Below are 21,342 nucleotides of genomic sequence, written 5' to 3' on the forward strand. Positions count from 1 at the left end.
AGTAACTTTTTTTAACGAACAACTGTCAAGTAAAATCTCAGAACGATATGTATTATATCAAATTTAAAATTAACATTTAAAAAATTATTAAGATCGAAAAATACTTTTATTTTTTCTAGATAATTATCTTGATTTTTTATAAGAGATTAATTGTGCAACTTTCATTATATTTCATTTACATTGGAATTAACTTAACATTCGAATTATAGATTATCCTTATTCGCAATAATGTAAACTCTTAGCTCAACAAATGTTTCTTTATCACCAGTTATGAAAGTAGAATTTAAATTGAAATTATTCTGGACACGTTTGCATAATATCAATACGTAAGATCAATAATGTATTTGTGATAATTTAGCGGAACAAAATCGGAAATAGTTGAAGAATTAGAAAGTGGTGAAAGTGCAAAACTGGTAAAAGTATATTATAATGAGAATTCAATAATCAATTTTTGTACGCATTTGTGAATTTTTATAGAATTTCAAAAAATTTATATCAATGTTTCAATTTTGTTGCGAATATTTTCTTCAAAATAAATTAAAATTGTTTTATAAAAATGTTTTTTTTTTATTTTTCCTTATTAGTTTGGACAATTAAAGATTTTATTGAATCGAACCAGTAAAATTGATTACTTTCAAATTTTTTACTCATACAATTATTTAAAATGTACGATTGGCAACATTGATGCTGGTTTTTATTTGATCAGAAAACACGGTTAATTATTTTTATAATATTATTTTAGAATTAAAGTTTACTTATAATAAATTTAAATAAAAATTCTAATGTTAAAATAATTCATACGACAATTATACGACGGAGAAGAGATATATAATTTAGTATTAATAGTTTTGATTATTAATAATCCATTGATTATACTGAGTCGATTTTAATTTTCAAATTAATTCGCAAATAAATTATAAATGTGTGCTATTTAAATATGTAATTATTTATTTAATGATAATAATACTTCCTATATTATATTTGATAACGAGAAAGTCTGGATACGAGAATTTAGCATGGATCAAAAATGACCCAGTATCGCTTATTGCGATTATTCATTTCATTAATAATAATAATAATAATTTAATAATTTAACATTTTTGCAAATAAATACATAGAAGGAATATATGAAAGTTAACTTTGTCTTTTAATATAATTGATAAAAACTGTTATTTTATATAAAAAAAAATTACTAAATCACTTGTAATAAGAACATATTAACGTAACAATATTTTAAATTGAATTTCAACTTTATCGATCTTCCATATAATAAATTGTACAAAATTCAAGTTAAAATATTTTTTAAATCAATACTTTTTTTTATCACTGTTTTAATTATTTTATTAGATTTTTCTATGTTACTTATAAATGACTTATAATTTTTTTATAGAGAGTAATCTATATCGATTAACGCATTGAAAAATACATAATTCTATTAAGAAAAAATATTTTACATGTCTACTTGTAAAAAAATTAAAATAATATCCTTTCCAATTTGTAGAATGCAATTTTCCTATGAAACATATTTTTTTACACAATATAAATAATTCACGAGTTATACGAAGTGATGTTACGTCATTTATCCTGTATTTTATGAATTTTTATAGTTTGTGGCAAAACTTAAAAAATGTGAAGATTAAAAGCAATTTTTATGGAATTTGAATTTTATTGAATAATATGCATTTAATTTTTATTTCCAGTATCTTTTTTTTTATCACTCTTTATATAATTTGATTTTCCCCTTCTTTTATGATGATTTCTTACAAGATTTCACAATTTTCTAACGCATTCAATTTTTTTGTGATTCTTTTATCAATTATTTAAGGGATTATTAGTTATATTTCTGTAAAACAATTTCAATATTGTAACAATTTATTTATACCTAATATATGTACGAAGATTATTATTAATTTGGTAAAAAACAATTTTTTTTATTAACTATTTCATTCAATTTTTAATTTTATGCAATACTTCAAGGAAATTTTATATTTGTTGTGCGATTCATATATATTCATATATATATATATTCAAATAATTTTTTTCCATTTCAACCAAATAAATAACGAGATATTAATATCGTCATAAATATTCTACAGTTTTTCAAATAAACCTATACTTCGATATTATGAATGGTAAATAAATTTATTAAATATTTATTTACATGGTAGTATTAAATAAATTAAAAATTCTATTATATGTTTGTATCACAGAGTACGATTAATTACAATACGGCATAAGAAGATATGGAGAGCATCAGTAGAAATAGACTGACAATAGTCAGACATGGCGTCTGATATATCAAACTTTATCCACTTGAAACTTTTGATTAATGTACATTTTAAAAATTGCTTGAAATATTTCAAGTATCAGTAATATTATCTCCAACTAAATTTTGTTATTAAAGATATCCAATGCAATGTCGTTTTTATACGTAAATGTTCATCAGACTTGAATATTTCATCTGAGATGTTATTTTGTATAGTTGGTTTATAATTAGCTGGTTACAAATTTAAATATTAATCTTAGGGAATATAATTGATTTAGAACTATTAAAATTTAAGATATATAAAAAATTTGAAGATTTAAAATGAAAATATTTTTTTGTAAAAATTTCTATATCTTTACTTTCTTTTGAATTTTTAGAGAATGTAATAATAATGTATATTAAAATAAATATATTAAATGATAATGAATTTAAATGACAAAAATAAATTAATTAAAATGAATTTTGATTAAAAAGATCCATGTTATTTCTAACAATAATTAAAGGAATAACAAATTTATAAATCATGATTTTAACAGATTTAATAATAGAATGTGTAGAATCTATATATACTTTCAAAAAGATAATAGCAAAATATCTATCTTTATTTTTATTAAATTTCTATTTGAAAGATGAAAATTTGTTAAAAATTAGTAAATAAAAATCTTATTCCAGTAATTAGATTCTATTAAAAAGAGAAAAAGAAAGATAATATTCTCAACTATGTTCTAACTTGAGTCAAAATAAAATCACCAAAACCTCTAAACACTCCATAGAAAAGAACTACCATTAACGGTGTTATTAGAGCAGTTTTAGAAGCTACTTGTATCCGTAATTGGCCACTTTGCATCAGGTTCTTTGTACCGACCAACCAGTTTCTGGAACCAGCCTCAAAGTCTCAAAGGATTCAAAGCACCGTTGCTTGTAACTTATTTTTGCATAAGAAGGCACCAACTAGCGATGGAAATAAATAACTCGTAAGTAAGTTTGAACTTTGTGTTTTTGGTTTCGATTTTTTTTTAAGAATTTTGAAAAATAAAAGAAATATTTTCAAAAAGAAATATTTATGTTTAAATTTAATTGAGATAAATTCGAACTTTTTATTGCATAGTTAGTTGTTAATATATTTCAATCGATCTTATAAATTAAAACAAACAGTTAATGATATGAAAATATCATTGAAGTTTATTTATTTATTAAGTTATAAAAAATTTAAATTCGCGTTAAATGAAATAAGACAAAGTAAAAATGCAATGGAAACAGAGTAGTTTCCATTTCTTTATCCAATACAAACTCAAATTGTTTGTAATCTAATAAAATTAAAAATTAATTAATTTTTGTATTTTTTGAACTTTCCAAATATTCCATCAATATATTAATCTTGTATATCACGAGATAAATCAAAATGATGATTTTCAAAAATATTTTTAAAATCAAGTTATTTCATCAGATATCAAGTTATTTAATCAGATTATTTTCGAGTGTTAAAACTGTTTCGAAAAATCCGATCAAAACTGTAAATTTCTTTCTTTCCAGACAAGTATTAAAACCCTTAAAAGATCTCTACTATTCGAATTTTTTTTCAAAATTCTAAATTATCAATTTGTTCAACTCGATTACGGTTCCTTCACTTTTCTAACGCGTCGTCAATGTGTCCTTTTGTTCCAACTTGTCACCGTTTCCCAAAACGGTTCCACGAAATAAAAGGAACAGGGAGGAAAGGAACACGAAGAGGAAGGCATCGAGCTTTGTAAATCATCGGCAAATCTCTGGTTGGCCGCGCCCACCGCGAGCTGGACAAGCGTCACCGTCCACGAATCTCCTTGGAGGCAAATATAGCTGGAACAAGAAGACATCGACGAGACGCTGGCTGGCTGACGGCCAATTAGAGAGGTCACTACCAGGGAACGTGTTCAAATCTCGATGAGAGAGACTCGCGAGATCCTTTCTGCGAAAGGGCGCAACTAGCTTTGCTTCTAGAGATTATAGAAACAAAAATTGCTTCGAATTCTTCGAATTGTCGAATGAGAAAGAAAATAGTACTTTCTAGAAATTAGAATGGAAGTGAAAAAAAATGATTCATTTTCAATTTATCAGATAGAAAAAGGTTATCGATGAAGGAGGAAGATATTTGATGCAAAAATCATTTTTAAATTGATGAAAAGGATTGTAGAATAAAAATTGCATCGTATTTTGAATTGTTGGATGAAAAAGGTTATAGCTTTTAGAGATTTTAAGGATGAAAGAGGAAGATATTTAATGCAAAAATCATTTTTAAATTGATGAAAAGGATTGTAAAATAATCTCTAAAATTACATCGTATTTTGAATTGCTGGATAAAAAAGGTTATAGCTTTTAAAGATTCTAAGGCTGGAGGAAGACGTTTGATGCAAAAATCATTTTTAAATTGATGAGAAGGATTGTAGAATAATCTCTAAAATTGCATCGTATTTTGAATTATCGGATGAAAAAGATTACAGTTTTTAGAGATTCTAAGGGTGGAAGAGGAAGATATTTGATGCAAAAATTATGCGAAAACTACATCATCTTCGAATTATTTAGACGAATTGTCGTATTAGACTTGTAAAGTAAAGTGCCAAGAACCTTCTTTTATTTTGCTGGAGAATGGTGGTAGAATAAAGTAGAAGAAGATTTGGAGGTGAGTGTGAACAAGACATCGTTGCAAGACAAAAAAATAATTATTATAAATTCAAATTTTAATTTATTCGTTAATTATCGTTGATATGTTATATTTTATATTTACCAATATATTTGAAATAAATGGATTTGAAAAATAAAAACCAATTTTTCTTATATCTGATAAATTCATTCTCAAAAAATAAGTATAAAAAAAGAGATGGACTCTTTGTTAATAAAATATTTGTTAATAAAATATAAAAATATGTAAAATATATAAAAAAGGAATTAAACTAGAATATGAATATTCTGCGTAAATTTGCGTAGTAAGGAAATTTATAGATCCAATTCAAACGATCGTGTCACCGACGATTCGATATGTTTTTGTCAAACATCCAATAATGTATGAACATGCATATTATAATGTTCATACACATTATAATGATATACGAGGTTCTAAAAAGAAAATTATTATATAGGTAATAAATAATAATTCGATCGTCCTACACTATCGCACAAGATGTATCACATAAATCAAATCGTGTATAAATTTTTTTCAATTCATCTTGATGTCGACAATTGCATTATGTGAAACCCATTCGGAAACCAATCTGCAATTTTTCAAAAAAATTTTAATTTTTTTCGCAAAAATGTTGAGAATAAACATTTCATTGTATAATTATGTGAGGTATGTGTGTGTGAGTGAGTGAGTGAGTGAGTGAGTGAGTGAGTGAGTGAGTGAGAGAGAGAGAGAGAGAGAGAGAGAGAGAGAGAGAGAGAGAGAGAGAGAGAGAGAGAGAGAAAGAGAGAGAAAGAGAGAAAGAGAGAGAATGTATACCTCACATAAACAAATAGAGCGAATGATAAATCATTAGAACAGAATTATAAATTGTAGATGAAAATAAAAATAAATATGAAAGAGAAAAATAAAGGAAAAGTTTAACAGTTAACTAGTTAAAATTTTCATTTTATTATAAAATGAAATAGTTCTAAGCAATAAAGGAATTCAATATGTACGATATTGATTTTACTTTAAAAAAAATGATTTATTTTAATGAAGTTGATCGATTTGATTTATTTAAGATATATATACTATATATAAAACTTGTTTAATTTTTATTCATAAAATATCTTTGAAGATTTTAATTATTTGAAAAATATATTAAAAGTTGATATAGAAAAATATCGATTGAGGCATTTATTTATTAAATTATGAGCAATTTAAATTTATACTAGATAAAACGAGACGAAAAAGCAGAAGGGGAAACAGAATGCAGAGTAAATTTATAATTATAAATAATTGAATTTGCCAGAATTTAAATTTATATTGTAAATTAAAAATAAACTATATTCAATATAAATAAAAATTATAATCGAATTTCTCGTAATTCAAATTTTTAATTACAAATAATTGAATTTGCCAAAATTTAAATTTATACTGCAAATAAAAATAAATTATATTGAATGAATACAAATTTTAATTGGATTTGCCAGAATTTATTGCGACGAAGATAGAGTAGCCTCTTAGCCTCATCTTATTTCATCTAATCAAAATTTAAAATGCTCATAATTTAATACATAAACTTTAATCAAAACTTCGTATAACAATGTATCAATTTATTTTTTATCTTTAGAATATCAAACCTTCGAACAATACGCATAATATGAAACAAAAAATCCTTGAGATGATCTTGAAAAAAATTCCTTTTATTACATATTCCTTTTATTATATATAAAACTATGTATTTAAACTCTTTTTACTCATTTTTTTTTCACAAGTTTAATCATTACAAATAATTTGGATTCTCGATTCAAGCGATACATATTGCAAATAAAGAAATCTTTGGACGAGTATTTTCTATGCGCAAGAGAAAAATAAGAAGGGAGAAGAGAGTGGAAACTCGACATAGGAAATAAGACGTGGGTTGGATCTGCGCCAGATATTTATGTCGATGCCACGCGATGGTAAGTATACTCGTGTCGGAGGAACGACCGTGACATTGTGGATGGTAAGGAGAAAAATTGTGGAAGGTTCGGTCAAGAGATTGGAGATATAACTTCTTTTTACTCGTGATCTCCTTTGCTCTCCTTTTATCTAAAACGCTGTTTGATAGTATCTTATTTTTCAAAATACATTGAAATAATTTTTGTGTTCACTTCAATTGTTAAGTAAAATTCGGAATTAAACGTTTATTGTAATATTTTAACGATTTATACTTTTAAAAGGAAAGTTGTTTAATTTTTTTTTTTTAAATAAAATTTGGAAATTCTATATATTTTTATCTTGAGCCACGTTTGAAGAATTAAGATTATTTCTCAAATAAAATAAAAACTTCAGCTTTTACGCGCGTGTGTTTCGAGATGATAAAATATTAAATACGAGTTTTTTGTCATTTGTGAAGAATTATGCACGAAGATTATTGGGATTAACACGATGATGCATTTAGAAGAATTTCCATAAAATCATATTTCAACATACATTAATTCAATGGTTTTCAATTTGTGAATCGCAGCTATTTTAAAGATTGCTAAATATTTTTTAGGGATCATTGCTGTTATACTGTAAATTATTTTTAATATTTATTTAATAGTATCATTATTTTTCGATTATCACAAAGTTCGATATTTTAATAAATAAGAAAAAATTAATAAATATGTCATACGAGAGTACATTCCATTATTCAGTATTATATTGTATAAATCTTATTTATTTATTTAGTATTACGTATTTATTAATCATCCTTTGCCTAATGAAAATAACGACAACGATTTCATGATAAATTATTTTAGTTTTTAATAATTTTAATAATTGGTTAAATCTGAAGAAAAATAATTGTAATTTAAATATTACAAAAAATGGATTGCAACTCAAAATTTACTAAGTAATTAGTGATAACGAGATAGAAAAAAAATTGTTGTCTGAAAGACTCCATTTATAACTGTAAAATATCTCATTTTTCATTTTTCAACATTTTATACAATTAAATTAAATACGGTTTCTCCAATTACAGAATAAAATGGAGGAATAAAAATCATCATTTTAAAACTGTTTATCTACATAAAATGAAACACGCAAAGATTAAATGTTTAATAATATTATCGAATTAAAATTTTCTCATATCATTTTAATTTTACTTATTTATCACTCTGTTAAAACTTTGCAATTCGTAAAATACAATATTTTATTTTTATTACAGGTTTCATGTGAATTTTTAATTAATTCGATTAATAGTTTTATTATAAATAGCTTAAATTTGCAATAAATTTATTATAAACAAATTAGATACTTGACCGTAAATTTTTCAATTCACAAAAATAAATAGCTTGCTTGTTTATAAATTTATAAATTTATAAATTAATAATTATAAGATTAATAATAATATATATAATATAAGATAATAAATAAAAAAAGATATAGATTCAAATGTTCATCATATATGTAAATATTTCTGAATTAGAAATAAATAAATAAAATTGAAGACTATATTTAATTTATGAAACTGTTGATTTTATTAACAGAACTAAGATATATATATATATATATATATATTAAATCTCTTAAAATTCAATAATAAGATTATAATCATTTTAATTCCTACGAGATAATAAATTTCTAACGAAACAAATTAATAATATAAGAAATTACGTAGCAATTAGCGACACTTGAAACTTGTCATGTTACACGAAATACAATATACTTGGAAACTCAATAGATTATCTTCATCTAATTTTCATTAACTATAAAGTTCAAAACACGTTATTTATTATCTCGATAAGATATTTTATCGTAAATAAAAATATCGTTTTTCAAAGTTTAGAGCAAAAAAATATATTCTCTATTTTTGACGGAAGAAAACATGATTTTCTTATATATATATATATATATATAGTTTTTCACCGATAATAAAAGAACGAAAAATTGTAATCTCGTGCATAAATTCTTCCTCCAAGTTAAATCATCGTCGAGAAAAAATTTTAAATCGAGTAAATTAGACATAGGAAAAAGTGACCGGGTAGAAATTTGCAAAACGATTCGAGTAAAGACCTACTTTGTAGATCTTTTTTGACTTTCCAATTTTTTACGTGTACGCATCAATAAGTAGGATAAACATTAATAAAAGTTGTTTGAAGCGTTGCTAGTAATTTTGTAAATGTAAACTGAGCCCGAAAGGAGGGCAAAGGATTACTGAGAGACACTGTTTTCGATCAAAGTTTACGTAATACAAATACAATTTCTTCGAGAATATTAAACTTCTCTAAAATAAAACAAACAAAAGAAGAATTATTTCGAGTAAAATATGGAAATATAAATTCATTTTGAAACAATTTGCAAAATTTCGTTAAATAAATTATAACGAACAATAAAGTATATATAAAAAGTATCGATTTCATTTTGGATCAAAAGGCATGTAAATCAAAAAATGCAAAAAGATGTAATATATTTAAAAATCTAGATGAAAGAAAAACGATATATTTTTTCTTCGAATAGAAATTCTACCTGTAAAACTTTCCAAAAAGATCCGTGTATTTCTGTTCTAAAAAAATTATCTAAATATTAATTAAAATATTATTACATTACGATTAATATCATCTAATTATATCATGATTATTTAACGTATTTCTTTTGACTTATATTCCAAACTTGTTAAAAATTAAAATTAAACACTCAATCTCATTTCACGAATTTTTTATTCTACGATTATTACAAAATTAATATTGTAATTTATCGAGATAGAAACATAATCAACACATATTTATATTATTTTCACAAGACATCGGTTTAATCGCAATCATTTGTACATAAAATAGATGCTAGTTCTATGCTGTTAATAAAATAACACAATTCTTGCAAGAATCAAAGAACGAAGGAGAAAAGAAAGAAGAAGAAGAGCACTTGCACGAGACGTCTGTGCAGCATCGAAAGGATAATGGAATCACGATAATTCGCATTGGAAGAAGCGATTGGCCAAAGGCCCTCTGGCCAGTGTCCAGCCTGTGCCATGAGTTCGTCGTGCATATTCTCCTCTCAGACATAATGCTTCTCCGGCCAAAAACGCGGCCAGACATATTTATTTCGCGCGAAAGAGCCTGCGCTCGTCCGTATCCGTTTACTCGGCCACGAGCCTTCCAAACCGTTTTGCAACACGCGAGGCCACGACATTGCCATCCTTAAAAAAGATTCTCCAAATCGCGTGACTGGTGACCATCCTCCATCCTCGTGCTCCAATATTTCTCTATGATTTCTTTTCCCTTTTCCTTATAGATAAAGTAGATTTCTCTTTGTCCTCTTTGTAATTATATTATTGCATTCTTAATAAGATAAATTTGATGTTTTTGTTTTTAGGGGTGAAAATATAAATATTTTTGAATTATGTAAAACGTGATCTTTTTTTTTTTTAATCATTTTAATACATATTTATGTTTTAGGATTTAATAGGCTATTGTTATAGAAACAAAATCTCAGATAAAATTACATTCGAAATATGAAAAGATATTGTAAGATATCGATCAAATGAAATTGTTTTAAATACATAGAAACTTTTATTAAAATTAGAATTTTCGATGAATTTTTCTATGAAATTAAATTATTGTATACGTTTTAAACGTTGATATATTCGTGAAGCAGAGAGAATCGATTCTAGAGAGATAAAGACAAAGACAAAAACTGGTGTATAAAAATATCGGTTATTTATTAAGTTATAAGGAATTTAAATTTGAAGTAAGACGAAGTAAGATGGAGATTGCTCGATCTTTGTCATGTTTTTAAATTAAATTGCTTGCAACTCGATAAATCGAATTTTTGAATATTCGTGTTTCTTTTAGAATTTCAAAAAATATTCTATGAATACATTATTACTCTACGATTTTGATGTCATATATATTTTTTCCCGGATGTTAGATATATATGTAGATTATAAATCATTTCCATTTATTGTATGATAATATATTGTATATTATTAATTGCAATGACTCTCTAATATTGTCGAGTCATAAGTGATATACATATGTATACGTACATTCATTATTCAGTTTGATTTCAATATTGCTTTGAGTTTTTTACTTTATCATCATTGATTAATAATTATTATTAAATTAACTTAAGTAAAATAAATTTAAATATATAAATTTATATGGACCATTCTTTTATTTCTTATTTTTTGTCAAATATATATAAATATATATAAAATATTAAAAGAAAAAATAACAAATGTAAAAAAATACAAAAGAAAAAAAACAAATGTAAATGTAATTTTATTTTTCTTTTTCCTTTTTTCTTTTTTTTTAATTAGCAGAATTTTTAATATTATAATATTACTTTTTACAATTTCATATTTATCAAATAAGAATATATATTTTTGGATCTTTATTACATTTAAACTGTACTTTAACAACATATTACAAATTTTTCTCGTTCATCATATATATATTCAATATAAAAAAAAATACTTAAATCAATATTTGCATCAAAATATTTTTCTTCCTATTGGCTGTATCAATATTATAAACTGAGGTTAAAAATTATAATAAATAAACTAAATTCTATCTTCCTCATTATTTTAATCAAATGGTTTATTAAATAACGAGAAAAATTAATACATCTAATGTTACCACGAGGATTATTAATAACGAATAATATAAAAACACAATCATCGAGTTGAATCAAAGTTAGCGTGAAATCCTGATCGATTCAGAATTAATCGGTATGGTTTATTTTGTAAACGAGAATCCCTTCACGCGTGAGAGGATTAAACGAATGGTGCTCGAGGGATGCAAAACTTGTTTTAAATTTTATCGGAATTTTATGGTTGAATCAAAGTTGAGGAAAAAATATTGGAAAATGAATAAAAGTTATAGTCGGATAAAAGGGCCGAAAGTGCCCTAGAATCGAATTTATTTTGTATATTCATATAATAGATTATTAAGGGAGAGGAGAAAAAAAAAAAAGAAAAAAATTCAATCAATCATCTCAACTGAAATAATCTAGTTTTTGCTGTATATTTTTTAGATTTGCATGCGAAAATTTTGAAAAAAATATTGGTATGCTATAAACTTGATAACCTGTATCGAGAGAATTTTTCCAGAATTTTTTTTTTTTATAAATGGTAAATACAAAATGTAAAAATACAAAAGAATTTCAATTGTCTAATAGATAAAATAATAAAATATTTTGAATAATAAAATATAGAAAAACTTTTCTTAGATATTATTGCATATCATAATTTAAAATAAAATTAAGATAATGGTATAAACAAAAAAAAAGTTTTTATTATAAAATTAGAGACTTTGTATCTTTTTAGCCATAAAATTGCACAAATTTTTTAATATTTTAAAGAAAAATAATTGTGTGGAAAATAATTTTCCATCTCATGTTTTCCTAATGCCAATGATTATGGATTTTTCAATATTATCTTTTGTCTATAACACTCCAATCGCTTTAATCTCTTAAATATTTCGATTTCAATAATTAACGTTAAACACATATTTATGTTATTGGTATTATTTTATATATGTGTTCAGCGTTCAATATCAAGTTAAATTTTTTAAAATTTTCACCGTGACAAAAAAGGAAGTACAATTCTGATAATGGAAAATCAACAGAACTTTAAATATTAGAATAGAAATGAGATTAGATAGATTAAGATATTAGAGTATTTTAGATGATAAAATGTTCTAGTATTACAGTGTTTAATGTAATATTAGAATTTTTCTATATTTTGAATAATATTTTTATTTAAGAATTTTCTCTATATAGAATAGTATTATATGGATTATTTATGATTACTTTTAAGCTATAATGATGTGCTGATATAAGTTTTTTGTCGGTATATATGTTAAGTACATTAGCATAAGTGCCTTGTTCAATCTTACAAAGAAGCCATTCTGCATTCTTTGTGAGATTGAAAAGGCTTCTTTATCTTTCTAACAGTAAAAGAAATTACAAATTGAGAACACGAATCAGGTAAAGGCTACTTGTAAAACATGGTAAGCCTATTTTTGTTGATTTTCTGGTTTTAATCCTGCTTGGTGCTAAACGAGTATAGTTTAATATGAAATAACTAAAAAGAAAAATCTGTTTGATTCAACTATATATATATATCTTAAAAATAAATAATAAATATGAATAATAATTAAAACAACCCTCAATGTATAATAAATAATTTTAATTGTTATTCTTTTTAGTTTTAATTGTATTATTAGTTTTAATTGTAATTTTGATTATATGCAGTTTATTTGTAATATAATATGGTTTTGTATTTTTATTATATTGAAATTATTATATTATATATTATAGCAAAACGAAAAATTGAAAAGTTTTATTATTAATTGTACATTTATTCAATAGATAGAATATAAAATATCAATTATAATATAAAATATCAGCATTTACAAAATATTTCTGTGATTATCGATAATATTAAATTTAATTTTTGTAAAGAATGAAAAATGCGACCTATCATGATTTTCCTCTTTTTTTCAGTAAGTTTTCACATACTTAAAAATATTACAAATGTGTAATATATAATTTAATTTTCTTAGCATTTTATAATTTAAGATTTTTATCTTAAAATTTATTATACTTAATTTTCAAAAACTATAACCATTTCTCAAAATTATTCCAATTCACAATCAAAACCTCCTTCCAGAAAGAAATATCTAATAAGTACTATTACTATTCATTTTTTATTTTATGTTTAAAACTTGGTACAATTTCATCTTCCAACTAAAATTTTCAAATTCAAAATTTCAATTATTTCTTAAAACAATTTCAATCTATGTATAAAATTCTATTCTGTTAAAGAAGAAGTATTAAATAATATTAAATATTATCAACTATTTTTCATTCTATGTAAAATAAAATTATACATAATAAATTTATATTTATATTATAACAAATTTATATTTTAATTTTCACTATCTAAAATCAATTCACAATCATTTTCCAAAATAAGTCTTGGATAAACTTTATCAAAAAATACTATACCATAAAAAGTATCAAATCTCATCATTTACCTTCATTTAATAAATAAATTTACATTTCCACAATATTCCATTTCACATACAAAATTTTTCCCTCTTAAAAAAAAAGAAAGTATCAAAATAAATATTAAATATAAGTGCCACTCTATTAAAATAGAATTCATATATTTCATTATAAATCTACATTTCAATCTCTGTCATTTAAAACTAATTTTCAAATTCAAAACCTGAATCATTTCCCAAAAATAACTCCAATCCACATAGAAAATTCTCTTCTATATCAAAAAGAAAAAAGCATCAAATAAATACTATCATCTACTTTTACCATCATCTATCTTTCATTCTACTAAAATATAAATTTATTTTTTAATTTAAAAAAAAACCAATTCTCAAATTCAAAATCTCAGAAACTAATTTTCCAGAAACTAAAATACTGAAATTATAATACATCATCATAAATTTCAATCTCCAAAGAGATTGAAATCTCAAGTTCATCTCAAGTTCAAAATTTCAAAAAAAAAAAAAAAAAAAAAAAAAAAAAAAAAAAAAAAAAAAAAAAAAAAAAAAAAAAATAGTTTAATCCAGACGGTAAAAATCCTTTCTTATCGAAGAAATAAGTATACCGCATATATTGCAGGGCAGCCAGCTCTTCACAAAACTCTTACCACGGCCAAAAGTCGCATAATGCAACACGCACATATCCTTTCCCATACGAATTCTCACAAACCCCATCAAACCAAAAGCAAGAACTCCAAGTACAAAAGAGGAGAAAAACGGGCACGTTGAACCAATTCCATTCAACCTCGTGGTACAACAAAGAAAAAGGGGGGGGGGAGGGAGCGTGTATATACAATATGAGGGGTAGAGAAGAAACGATGGAGCCGAGAGAAGCCCCATCGACGTCGTGGTCGTCGCCATCAGGGCATAAAAACGCGGGTGTAACGAGATTTGTCATGGAAGTACTTGCGCCAAGCAGTAGAAGAAGCCGCGAGAAGGAGGGGAGGGCGAGGGGGAAACCCTCCAAGAGGGTGGCTCGAGCGGAGGGTGAGCACCGATAGGATAAAGGGAGTGCGACCAACCGGCGAACCGTCCTCTGGAAAGAGCTCTATGGAGCGGAGCATCATCCAGATATGCAGAAACGTGCAATAATTTCCGTGCTGCACTTCAGCACGAACCGATGTCGGTGTATCGGATACGTGTTCGTAGGGGTTTGCGGTTGCTGTGTCTAAGTTGCACGTGCATGTTGAAATGAGGTAGTGTGTACAGTCGCTACAAAAAAGTATTTGTTTATTTGTTTTTTTTTTAGATCGTTCTAAATGTTTTGGTACATTTTTATAGTAGCAAATTATTGATTATTTTGTTGATGTTTATAAAAAAATTAAATTTTTAATGGACCGAAGAAATTGAATCTTAAATAAGATTTATTTTGTTTTTTGTTTTTAAATTTATTTTCAAATTTGTTTTCAAATTTATTGTGTATATTGTATACATATTTGGATATTTTGTGATTTTTCAAATTGAATCTTAAAGATTTATTTTGTTTTTCAAATTTATTGTGCATATTGTATATACGCATTTGGATATTTTGTAATTTTTGAAATTGAATCTTAAAGATTTATTGTTTTTCAAACTTATTTTTTAAATTTATATATATTGTATACACTTTGAATATTTTGTGATTTTTTTTTTTTTACATTTATCATGATTTTTGCAGTTTGATTGTAAGTACTATATGTAAATATTTTGTAATTATGTATGATATGTAAATATTTTGTAATTATAATAAAATTAATATGATTTACACTTTAATAGTTGTACTACAAAAATTGCCTGGTATAAAAGAGGATTGATTCTTTTGCGAGTGAATGTACAGATTATTGATACATTCATGGAACAGATCGATTCTAAATGACACGCATAAAAGTTTATATACAAAAATGTCGGTTGAAGCTTAATTATTAAGTTATAAACAATTCAATTTTAGATGGAGACAGAGTTCTATCTTTGTCACATTGTTATTTTACTTTATCTGTCTTGCTTCATCTAATGAAAACTTAAATTATTTGTATCTTAATAAATAATTATTCAATTTTTTTATTTGTTTTAACTTGTAGAATTAATTGCTCAAAGATATTGTACAAATATATTAACATCCTATATACTGTTTTCTATATATGATGTGATCATGCAATGTAATTCTTATTTATTAATAGTTTTCTCGAGATTCTTTAACAATTTCAATGTCGAAATTCGGAAAAATTGGATTGGATTATTATTCATGATTAAAGATGATTTGCTTGAATTTTTTGGAAATTGAGAGCTTTGAGATTTGGAAGATATATTGTGATGGATTATGATGTCTTCATTGCAATTGTATTGTTATTCTTTAAATATTTTTATATTAAAATATAAAAAATATTCATATTTTACAAAATTTTTCACTATTGAGAAATAATTATTGTAGATATAAAGTAATCGCTTTGTCGATGAAATCCGTAATAAAATCAAGAAAATAAAAATAAATTTCAAAGATATTTCTTATTTTTGATTACAATTAAATTAACATAAATGAAAATTAATTTTGACGTTAATTTAATAGGAAATATTGAAAAAAAATTGAAATTTTCAACATATTGTGAAAAAATTTTTTTCTTGAATTTTTTTATTTTCCAAGATATTCCAAAATATCCTTCATTTTCATTTAGTTGAATTCAAATGAATATTAATAGATAAAAGAAATACTATCAAATATTTTTGAAAGAAATTTTTTTTCTTTAATTTCATAAATTTCATTCAAAATTATGCGGATTCAACATGTGCTGTTGTAAATGAGATTCATTATTTTATTCGAGATTCACTATGCTTGTTATAATACTGAATTTATTAAATGATCAGGTCGCGTGATTTCTTCCTGTAAATTTAATCCAACTGTACTTAAGACCATCTCATTGTGCTATTTTTACACGCTAAAAGGTTCATCTCATTAATGAGAAGATAAATATATAAGAATTACATTTTTTTTAATTAATTAAAAGATATTTTATTTAAAAAACTTTCTTATATAATATATTATATGAAATATTTATTCTATCATTATTCAATAAATTTTTACACATTCTTTAAGAAATAACGTTTAAATTAATAAGAAAAAATAATGAAAATATAAATACATTTAAAAAATTAAAATTATACAATTTTTTTTTACTTTAAAATATTTAAATATGCAATAATATTTGTTTCATAAAAATTTTATTTCTATTTTATTTTTCTATGGAAAACTTGGTTACATTATTAAATATAAATTTTATTCTGAAAAAATTCTCAGAATTTTATTTAATTATACATACGTTTTCTTAATTAGCATTTAATCTTAAGTATTCAATAGATGAATACGAAAATTCAAAAGATTTTTAATATCACTTTTTATTGTTTCATATTAACTTCGTATTAATTGTAAACATAAAAAATTAGTTTAGGTGATTTGATATCTAATATTAATTTACTTTAAGCTATATTATTTTATAAAAAATTTTAATTATTAAAATTTTGTATAATAATATTATAAAATAATAATTTTCAACATAATTTGTTCTTTTTTGTTCTATTTGAAAAATAAAAATTCCAAGCTTAAATTTAATCTAGAGAACAATCTTTTAACTATAATTTTCGATTAAAATCGAACTTCAAATATTCGTATTATAGAAAGGAAAAAAATTTTCAAACAATTTTTAAAACAATTTACACTTGTTTCTTCGCAAATTCCAACAATTTAAATCTCAATCTCGATACCAATAACAATTTCATCATTTATTTTTCTTTCATATTCCATTTTAGGGAAGAACTTGAAACTTAAGATGTCGAATAATTTTTAAAATGACTCCCATTTTCTTCGAAGAGTTTCAAAGTAAAGTTTCAACTCTTCGATCCTTGAATCCAATTCTAAATATAAATCCAAATTAAATTTTCTCGACATGGCCACGATTTTATATTACGTAATTATCGAAATAATTCACGTATTTATTTTGCGGAAAAGATTCAATTTTTCAACAATTTTCACCAATTAATCTTCGTTCTTCGTATTCCTCTCAAATTCGATTACTCACAAATACGACTTTGTGCATTCGTATAACGTAATCTAACGCTAATTTTAACGTACGTTAATTTCGTATTCATCGCGTATTCGAGCTGATACATAATTATACTCAGATACGTGAATTGAAATACTACGTGGAACAATTATATAAACCGTAATTGTTTACAAAACAACGTATAATTACATAAAGTACAAATAATGAGTTGAGAAATAAATGTTTCTCCATTTAACGATAAAGATAGAATATAAGAATATAGGAGAAGAAGAAGAAAAAAAGGCGAACTTTGTTTTCAAATCGCCATTAAACGCGTATAACGATTTCTTTTATAATAAGATTTAATTACGATCTTTAAATTTTCCTACTAATAAAGCTCTTTCGAAGCAAAAAAAAAAAATTCCAAACTGGTTAAAGAGGATCTTCTTTTCATAAACTTTCCTCGTTTCCGAATATCATTGCACTCGAAATCAAAGTTCCAAGTTCTACCTAAATTGGAAACATCAAGCACCCTTACAACAAAATCAGAGATCCCAATCTCAATAGCCGAAAATAAATCTATTTCTCTTTCACCAAGAATTCTACACTTCGTCGTCGTGTATTCCAATAATAGAGAATTCATGTTTCAAACAATTTCAAAGATTTGGGTCAAAGCAAAAATATCGATTCAGGCTTATTTATTAAGTTATAAGTAATTTGTAAACTTCGTGCGCTAGGCTAAGTGAGATAAAATGAGATAGCTTTAGTAATTATTTATATAAGAAACTTTTATAATGAAAGTTTTCAACATTCGTTTATTTTAATGTACTTTTATGTAGTTTTATAGGGGAACGCAACGAAGAAATACTAAAAGAAGAGATAATTTATCGAGGCGGATATTGAAAAAAGGTATTAGAAGATTAAAAGAAATGTTAAAAAAAATAAATAAATAAATAAAATATTATCAAAATTAGTTTTATATAATTTTTATATTATTTTTATATAATTAAAAAGAGAAAAGCTATTCGGCAATTATATTGAAATAATTTATTTTCAATACCAGTATTATAACTTACAATTACTATTTGATAAAATCATCGAAATAACACAATTTCTCATATTCATATCATCGCACTATTATTTAAAATAGATACCATTACTACAAATAATTATTTATACTTTATAATGTCTTTAATTTATTCCAAATTAAACATAAGAAAATGAGCAAAGTTTAATTTCAAGTACCGGTCCAGATCGAATCTTCCGATAGGTCGGTTATCCGAAAGAGAGAGAGAGAGAGAGAGAGAGAGAGAGAGAGAGAGAGAGAGAGAGAGAGAGAGAGAGAAGAAAAAAAGGTTGAGAAACACTGGAGCCAACACAATGGCGCGCCACAAAAAGATGTTCGAACAGGGCCAGGCGCGGCTCGTTCCGTGTCTAACAGGGACGATTAATTGCTAAGACGTCGGACATTAATTGCCGGTGCCGCGAGCACGAGCCGTGCGACAATTAATTACGGATTTAGACGACGATCGAGAAGCACCGAGCAAGGGGAGATGGGTGGATACGGTGGAACAGGTGAACTTCGACACGGTAATAGGATCGTAATAGATCGTGAAATCGTCCGAATAACTTCTCTCTCCAAGCCTGACTATTTCTACGTCTCGATCTCGGAGCCAAACTCTTCGTTTTGTATAACAGAGAGGATTGTATGTGCGCGCGCATGCGTGTGTGTCGCGCGAAGAAAGTGAAGAAGAAAAAAGGAATTTTTTTGAGAGCTTGGAGGTTTAAATTCAAACGAATTTGAAATCGATCGATTCTAATTTAATTGTTGTGTGTTATCAGTTTATAGATTCAAAATGGATCGCACAATGGGAAGTCGAGTTAATGGAAGTTTGAATTTAAACGAATTTGAAATTTGATTGATTTTATTTGAAGTTAATTATGTGAATTTCGATGATAAAATTATAAAAATGGAGTTTATCGATTTGGAATGGATTATTTATTGTAGAGTTTCGATGATAAAATGATGAAAATGAAGTTTATCGATTTGGAATGGATTATTATATTATATTATTTATTGTAAATTAGGATTAAAGAATTGTATAAAGAAAGATGCAATTTTTAAATTCAAGCGAATTTGAAATTGATCCATTCTATTGAGGTTAATTATGTGTATTATCGATTTAGATTCTGGAACGGATTATTGTAAATTAGAACTAGAGAACTGTATAGGAAATGAACGATACAACTTTTTGAAACTTGGAGGTTTAAATTTAAGCGAATTTGAAATTGAAATTGATCGATTCTATTTATTATTTGTTATTTTGTATTTATTTTCTATTTATTATTTGTGTGTGTGTGTTATCAGTTTAGATTCAAAATAGATTGCACAGGAAATCGAGTTAGTGAAAGTTTAAATTTAAACGAATTTAAAATTTTGATTGATTTTATTGAAGTTGATTATGTGAGTTTCGATGATAAAATAATGGAAAAGGAGTTCATTGATTCAGATAGGGAATAGAATGTTGTTAAATTAAAATTAGAGAATTGTATAATGAAGGATGCAACTTTTCGTATTTGGAGGTTTAAATTTAAACGAATTTGAAATTGAGATTAATTATACGTTACCAGTTTAGACTGTAAATTAAGATATTTGAAAAATAAAATACTTGAAAATTTACATTTAAGTGAATTTGTGATTTGATTAATTATATTAATTATGGATATTATTATGGATAATTTCTGATATTAAAAATGAAATTTATTAGTTTAGATTGCGTGACTGGATTATCCGTGAGTTCGTAAATTTTTATAAATAATAATTATAAATAATAATAAATAATTATAATTATAAATAATATAAATAATAATTTTTATAAATAATATAATATTAATAAACTATTAATACCAATAATTTTCTTTTGGTTTTGTGCAATATTATCATTAATAATTGGATTTCAATCGATTTAATAATATATAATTTAAAAATCCATTTATAAGTGATATCATTTCGTTTGTTGTATCATTTATGGATATTGATATTGTCATGATTTTAATCGTTACACAATTATACAATTTCTTTTTTTTGTTCGTAAAAATAGTAAAAAGGAAAAAATCGTTCATGTGAACGAATCTTTGAATCACAATCGTCCATTATCGACTAATTCATAGTACTATCATTGGTTTTTACTTTCTTCATATTATACTTTTTCTTAAATAGAATATATCTTAACATGTAATATTCATTTGTCGTTAAAAAAATTAATCTAACGAAAGAAGTAAAAAACAGTTGTACGTCAATGTTATACATCTCTCTCTTTCTCTCTCTCTCTCTCTCTCTCTCTCTCTCTTTCTCTTTCTCTTTCTCTCTTTTTCTGCTTTCTTTAACACAAAGTT

The 21,342-nt window shown here is 24.8% G+C and overlaps 1 protein-coding gene across 4 annotated transcripts in view; it reads right to left on the reverse strand.

The window, feature by feature from the left end:
* The window catches only part of LOC122715602 (poly(rC)-binding protein 3), a 242,109-nt gene that overhangs the window by 60,628 nt on the left and 160,139 nt on the right, over positions 1-21,342 (reverse strand). The gene's annotated exons all lie outside the window — the stretch shown is intronic.

This window comes from Apis laboriosa, unplaced genomic scaffold (genome assembly GCF_014066325.1).
Source record: "Apis laboriosa isolate Shangri-la unplaced genomic scaffold, ASM1406632v1 scaffold39_cov144, whole genome shotgun sequence".
Lineage (NCBI taxonomy): Eukaryota > Metazoa > Arthropoda > Insecta > Hymenoptera > Apidae > Apis > Apis laboriosa.